Source organism: Stegostoma tigrinum, chromosome 34 (assembly GCF_030684315.1).
Source record: "Stegostoma tigrinum isolate sSteTig4 chromosome 34, sSteTig4.hap1, whole genome shotgun sequence".
NCBI lineage: Eukaryota > Metazoa > Chordata > Chondrichthyes > Orectolobiformes > Stegostomatidae > Stegostoma > Stegostoma tigrinum.
The window spans coordinates 2,337,073-2,344,246 of record NC_081387.1 but is presented as its reverse complement, the minus strand read 5'-3'; the positions used below and the strand labels follow the sequence as shown (position 1 = coordinate 2,344,246).

The 7,174-nt window shown below is 44.2% G+C and overlaps 1 long non-coding RNA gene across 1 annotated transcript; it reads right to left on the bottom strand.

Annotated features, from left to right (window-relative positions):
* Nucleotides 1-1,560: 1,560 nt before the first annotated feature.
* Nucleotides 1,561-3,378, bottom strand: LOC125450356 (uncharacterized). Its single transcript, XR_007247091.1, has 2 exons — nt 3,333-3,378; nt 1,561-2,223 (listed from the first exon to the last, which is right to left on the bottom strand). It is a non-coding gene; the product is annotated as an uncharacterized LOC125450356 (long non-coding RNA).
* Nucleotides 3,379-7,174: the final 3,796 nt, after the last annotated feature.

Here is a 7,174-nt window from a genome sequence, read left to right as displayed (position 1 = left end):
ATGGAGACGTTGATGCATCATGACAGAGGAGGAAATGAAACAATCCTGACATGATTCAAACTGGAAGGGTTTGTCACCTGTGTGGGTTTGCTGATATTCCAGGGGTCCATTAACTTTGCGAAGGCTTTACTACAGAACTCACACCCCTCTGTGTGTAATGATAGACTAGGAGACATGCTGACTGTGTGAAAGCCCTATCCTGGACCTCACACCTGGATCATTTGTCATCAATCTAGATCCACTGTTGCTTCTGAAGGTCATAAGAGGAACTGAAAGGTTTGTAAGAAACATCACACTTGAAGAGTTTGTGTCCTAGAGAAATCCTCTCAACAGCAAGATGTTCCATGACTGAAAACATGGTATATCTCACAGCTCATGCTTGAATGACTTCTGTGTCTTGTGATTGTGTTGGTGTGTGTAGAAGTTCAATGATTATGAGAAAGATTTGCTGTTCACCTCATAGTTAAAGGGTTTCTCCCCTTGTCTCAATCATATGGTTTGTCAGGAGTTTGGAGGATTTGATGATGGATTCTGCTCATATTTGATGGTTTTCTTTGCTTGGAGAGTGCTTTGAATACTCAGAAGTTTTGAAGATGTTGCAAGGCTTTATCTCAATTTGCGCATGTCGAGGGTCTCGCCAGTGTGTGAATATACTAGAGCACATAGAGGTGTGTTAACAGCACAAATGATCTGTCAATTCAGTAGTTTCTGTCATGTGAACCTGTTGGTGTTTGCAGAGGTATGATGACTTTGAGAATGATCTGTCATACACTTTGCACTTTAATGGTTTCTCTCCTGCGATAATCACAAGAAGGTCACAAACCTCACATCTGAAGAGTTTCTCCTTTGTGAAATTGTCTGATGGGCCATGAGGTTGTATGACAGTGTGAAAGCCTTTTTACAGACCTCACACTTGAATGGTTTCCCCCTGGTACGAATGTGTTGGTGCCTGAGACGCATCACTGAATCAGAGATTGATTAGTCACACACCAGGCATGTGAATGGTTTCTCCCTCATGTGAATGTTTTGGTGTCCACGAAGGTTCAAAGAGCCCAAGAATGAGTTGCCATGAACCAGACTTTGTGAAAGGTTTCTCACCCATGTGAATGCATTGATGTGTACAGAGGGTTGATAAGCAAAATGATTTGCTGCACACCCAGCATGTAAATGGTTTCTCCCCTGTGTGAAAACATTAGTGAACATGAAGAAAAGGGTCCAGACATCAGCAAAACATCAGCTTTCCTGCTCCGCTGATGCTGCGCTGTGTTCATTCAGCTGTACACCTTGTTATCTACAGTGTACATGAAAGTCAGATGAACTTAAGAATGATTTTTTACACAATTTGCACATGAATAGCTTGTCAGGGGAGAAACTATTTACATACTGGGTATGCAGTAAATCATTCTCTTGCTTATCAACCCTCCATGCACATCAATGCATTTACATGGGTGAGAAACCTTTCACATGTCTGGTCCATGAAAAATCATTCTTGGACTCTCTGAACCTTCACAAACACCAACAACTTCTCACCTGTGTGATTCATCTTATGAGCCTTGCAGATGTTGTGAAAGCTTTATTAGAAATTGTACACTTAAAGGATTTCTCCCCATACGCGTTTTCTGATGGAGCCTGAGACTCAATGACCATGTGAATGCTTTGTCACACAGGTCACATGTGAAGAGCTTCTCCCCAGTGTGGATGTGTCGATGTTTCTGAAGCATGATTACTGAGCAAATGCTTTGTCACACACCTTACATTTGATTTTTTTTCCCATGTTGCCAAAGAACAGATGAGCCTTGTGAGTCAGCAGATTTTATGAGTCTGATCAGCCTCCTCACACATCCCACATTTGAACAGCTTCTTACCTGTAGGAGTAATTCAGTGGTTCGTGAGCCCTGGTGAAAGACTGAAGTTCTCACAACACTTGGGGCCCCGTCACACTTCTTTCCAACCTCACCCTGACCAGCCACCCACCGCAAAACCTTCAGAAAGGTTGGTTTTGATGGAAGGCCCCACACCACCAAACAGTTTCAGATCTAATGAGATGTCTAAAAACTGGTTTCCAGATGATTGTTTCATTGTTCAAACTTCTGTGTTCAGCAATGCTGTGAAGGGACTGGATGTCTTTCCACAGTTATGTAGTTGTTCCCTTGGGTGCTGCTGAAGATCCATCTGTGGTGTCTATTCTTTCTGTACTCTTTGGTGTATTATGGGGAAATCCCTCTGTAAAACACAAAACCGAAACATGATTTCTACCAACTCTGTCTCCTCCTTTATTGAAGGACTTGACTGTTCAGTTAGAGACTGTTCCATAGTGCTGTTCCCTTGTGTGGGGGGAGTCAGATTCAGATACATTCTGTTCTTCATATTGACTGTCTCACATCTTCTCTTTCCAGCAGGAAACTGGATAGTGAGCAGAAACAGACAATATGGGTACTTCTTTACCTGCCTGGCCTCTAAACCTCCCAGGCACAAATTGGATCATGGAAAAGGCAGTCAGGCAGATTAAAAAATGGGCTCTTAAACCACCATACCAGATTAGTTTAAGAAAACAATCCTCAGGGGGAGTGCTAATGCAGGTTGTGTAGTTTCTCCCCTTGTTTTAAAAATATGATTGAAGAAAGCACACTTGGCAGGAAGTGCTGGAAGCTGAGGAAAATATTGCTTCAATGCGGCTGATTGAAGGGATCTGATTTATCCTGGGAAATTTAATATGCTGCATTCACATAGATGGAACATCCCAAATTCAGATAACAACCACTACACTGAGAAAAATGATCAAATCCAAGCTCACAATTTTGGGAAATTCTTCGGCCTTCACAAGGAATAGTAAAGAAGGCATGAAATACATTTCAATGAATGCATTTCCAGGTAAGAAGGCTGAATAGCTATGGTGCTAGGTTAACTGAATTGGTTATAAAGTATTTTTGAATGCATCGGCATTGTGAAAGGCTCCATATAAATGAAAATATGTAATTATTTTTATGAGGAAGCACAAAGATAGTATGGCGGGAGGTGTTGAATGGATTTGAAAACAGAGAGTTGACATAATTACACCTCATCTTTTACATATTAAGGAATAAGCCATTAACAAAACTCAGACTGGAAATCAGGAGGGAAATGCTTCCAGGAAACACACTCAATATCCAACACACAGCTTCAGTCAAACAGCTCAGCACAAAACACCGAGTAAACAGCTCTCTCAGCTGGATCTTCTCACACAGCATAAGGGACATTTCCACCCCTGATTACCCACAGGACAGTCAGACTGCCTGAAGACTGGTGTGGATATTATGGGATACAATTTGTATAAAAGCTGCTCCTTCACTCACCATCTCCTCACTTGGTTTTCAGTCCCTACAGGAAGTGAACGAGCTCTGGAAGAGGAAGAGGAGAGAATGGGCAGAGTGGGTGGGCTCTCTGATTGACGTCTCTCACAGCCAATCCAAATATTTCTGCAGCAACATGAGTTTCCTGAAGCTTGTGAAACTGACCAGTGAAATGGAGGTGATTTTGAGCAGCAGATCCGGTGGAGATTTAATAAAAACCCGAAAGATCTGTGGATGCTGTAAATCAGAAACAAAAACTGAGTTGCTGAAAAAGATCAGCAGTTCTGGCAGCATCTGTGAAGAGAAATCAGTTAATGTTTTGGGTCCGGTGACGCTCGAAGAAATTTCTATTTTTGTTTCCGAGGTGGAGATTTAAACCTGTCATTGTCCCATCTGAATTAAACCTCACTTAATGCTGTTTCAGTTCCCCAAGTAAATGTTTGACAGATATTTCTAGTGTGGAAACAACATTCAGTTTCGAACAACCAACATGTATGTTGGTGTGTATCTTCGAATATGTTTGACAGCACATCAGAAGAAGCGTCACAGCATCAAGGCAACGATGTTGTGCAGCCTGTGGGATCAGAATGTGGGGGTGTGGGTGAGGGAAGGGTTTTGTTTTCTGAGAGGAGTAACAAAAGCAGAGTCAAGGGAGCCAGGAGCAAGTTGTGGAGTGGCAGAACCACGAACAATCTCAGTCCACATGGGGACCAGGAAGGTATGTTGGGTGATCAACTGTTTACTGAGGGAACAGGAGTTGGGTCTCATGGACACGATGAGCTCAGAGGGGGCATGAGAGGAGAGCGTAGAGAGTAATGTGAGTTCTAGGGCTAGGGCAGGGGTAGCATTGAAGGAAGTTTGTCAAGATAGGGCGAGTGGAAGGGAGGGAAGTGGTAGAGGCAGCAGATGGGATTTGTTGAATGTTATTTCCCTGAGCGAAGAAGTCAATGATGCAGGAGCAGAGATTTAAGGTATTTGATGAAACAATTAGATGGGAGTTGAGTAATATTTCACCCATAGTGTGGTGCTCTCTGTCTGAAAAGATGGTCAAGACAGTAGCCCCTCCTCATGTTTTAACAAATACTTAGAATGAACTTGCGGGAATAACTTCTCCATCTGCCAAAGGAACGTGAGACAGTGTGCCTTAATGACAGTCACCCAGTGGCTCTGACATCATTATGAACTTCTTCGATAGATAAGTGTTGTCACACATCAATTCCAGCTTCCCAGAGCCGCTTGATCCTCTGCAATTCTGCTACTGCCACTGTAGCTCCTTGCCATCTCCCTGGCCTTCACTCATCCCTGGAAAACCTGGAAAGCAAGGAAACTAGTACAAGGACAAGGCTCCATTTTTTCAGCAGCAGCAGTGGGAGCAGTGAGAGCCGGGACCAGAGGCCTGCCGGGGAGCTAAGTTCTTCATTTTGGCAGCAGAGCTGAGTGGGAGTAGGAGAATTGCGCTCTGAGAAGGTGATTTAACTGATATAGTTGGCCAGTGGCTAAACCCGAGGCACTGCATGTGTGGTGTCTCCCAACCGCCCTCCTCCTCCAATTGAAAAAAAAGACCCTGGAGTGTGTTGAGAAGGTACGGTTTATCTTTTTTATCATGTGCTGGTAAGCAGAGTAACAATTTTTTCATTTCGTTTATCTATTATTTGATGTTATAGTAGGACTGAAGTAATCTTAAGCGTGAAAATGGCAGAGATCCCAGACCCGTGTTATGCTTCTCTTGCTCAGTGTGGGAGCTCAGGCTAATGTTCCTGACTCCTACACGTGCAGGAAATGTGCCCAGTTGCACCTCTTGTTAGACCGCATGGCGGCTCTGGAGCTGCAAATGCACTCACTTTGAAGCATCCACGATGCTGAGCAAGTCATGGATACCACGTCTCGCCAATTGGTGACACCACAGATTAGGATTGCTGAGGAAGACAGGGAATGGGTGACCAAAAGGCAGAAAAAAAGTAGGAAGGAAGTACATGTGTCCCCTGTGGTCATCTCCCTCCAAAACAGGTATTCCGTTTTGGATATTGTCACGGGAGATGGCTCACCAGGGAAGGAAACAGTAACCAGGTTCATGGCACTGTGGCTGGCTCTGCTGTACAGAAGGGTGGGAAAAAGAGTGGAAGGGCTACAGTCATAGGGGATTCGATTGTAAGGGGAGTAGATCGGTGCTTCTGTGGTTGAAAACGAGACTTCCAAATGGTATGTTGCCTCCCAGGTCCCAGGTGCACGGGTCAAGGATGTCTCAGATCGACTGCAGGACATTCTGAAGGGGGAGGGTGAGCAGCCAGCTGTCATGGTGCATATACGCACCAAAGATACAGGTGATAAACGGGATGAGGGCCTACAAGCAGAAATTAGGGAGTTAGGAACTAAGTTAAAAAGTAGGACCTCAGAGGTAGTAATTTCAGGATTGCTACCAGTGCCACGGGCTAGTCAGAGTCAAAATGAAAGAATAGGCAAGATAAATGTGTGGCTTGAGAAATGGTGCAGGAGGAAGGTTTTCAGATTTTTGGGACATTGGGACCAACTATGGGGGAGGTGGGACTATTACAAATCGGACAGTCTACACCTGGGCCGGACTGGAACCAATGTCCCGGGGCTGCATTTGCTCATGCTGTTGGGGAGGGTTAAAACTAATGCAACAGGGGATGGGAACCAAATGAGGAGGTTAGAGGACAGTTAGGAGATAGTAACTAAAGCCTAGAAAGAACTAGATAATGAAGTTAGTGTGACTAAAGAGAAGAGTGGGCAGAGAGTCGATGATGAATGCAGAGGGAAAGGTGATCTGAGGTGCATTTGTTTTAATGCAAGAAGTGTAGTAGGTAAGTCAGATGAAGTTAGGTTTTGGATTAGTACCTGGGAGCATGATGTTATTGCTATTACTGAGACTTGGTTGAGGGAAGAGCAAGATTGGCAACGAAATATCCCAGGACATAGATGTTTTAGGTGGGATAGAGAGGGATGTATAAGGGGTGGAGGAGTTGCATTACTAGTCAAAGAGGATATCACAGCTGTGCTGAAGGAGGGCACTATGGAGGACTCGAGCAGTGAGGCAATATGGGCAGAGCTCAGAAATAGGAAGGGTGTGATAACAATGTTGGGGCTGTACTACAGGTCTCCCAACAGCGAGCGTGAGACAGGGGTACAAACATATCGACAGATTATGGGAAGATGTCGAAGCAACAGGGCAGTGGTGATGGGAGATTTTAATTTTCCCAACATTGACTAGGACTCACTTAGTGTCAGGAGTTCAGATGAAGCAGAATTTCTCAGGAGCATCCAGGAGGGTTTTCTAGAGTAGTATGTAAATAGTCCAACTCAGGAAGGGGGCATAGAGGACCTGATGTTGGGGAATGAGCCCAGCCAGTTGGTTGAAGTTTCAGTAGGGGATTACTTTGGGAATGGTGATCACAATTCCATAAGTTTTAGAAGACTGATGGACAAAGATGAGAGTGGTCCTAAAGGAAGAGTGCTGAATTGGGGGAAGGCCAACAATCACAAAATTTGGCAGGAACTAGGGAATATGGATTGGGAGCAGCTGTTTGAGGGTAAATCCACATTTGATATGTGGGAGGCATTTGGAGGAAGGTTGATTAGAGTGCAGGATAGACATGTACCTGTGAAAATGAGGGACAGAAAGGGCAAGATTAGGGAACCATGGATGGCAGCTGAAATTCTGAGACTAGCAAAGAGGACAAAGGAAGCATACATAAAGTCCAGGTGTCTGAAAACGGACGAAGCTTTGGAAGAATATTGGGAACCTGGGACCAATCTGAAACAAGGAATTAAGAGGCCCAAAAAGGGGTCATGAAATATCTTTGGCAAACAGGGTTAAGGAAAATTCC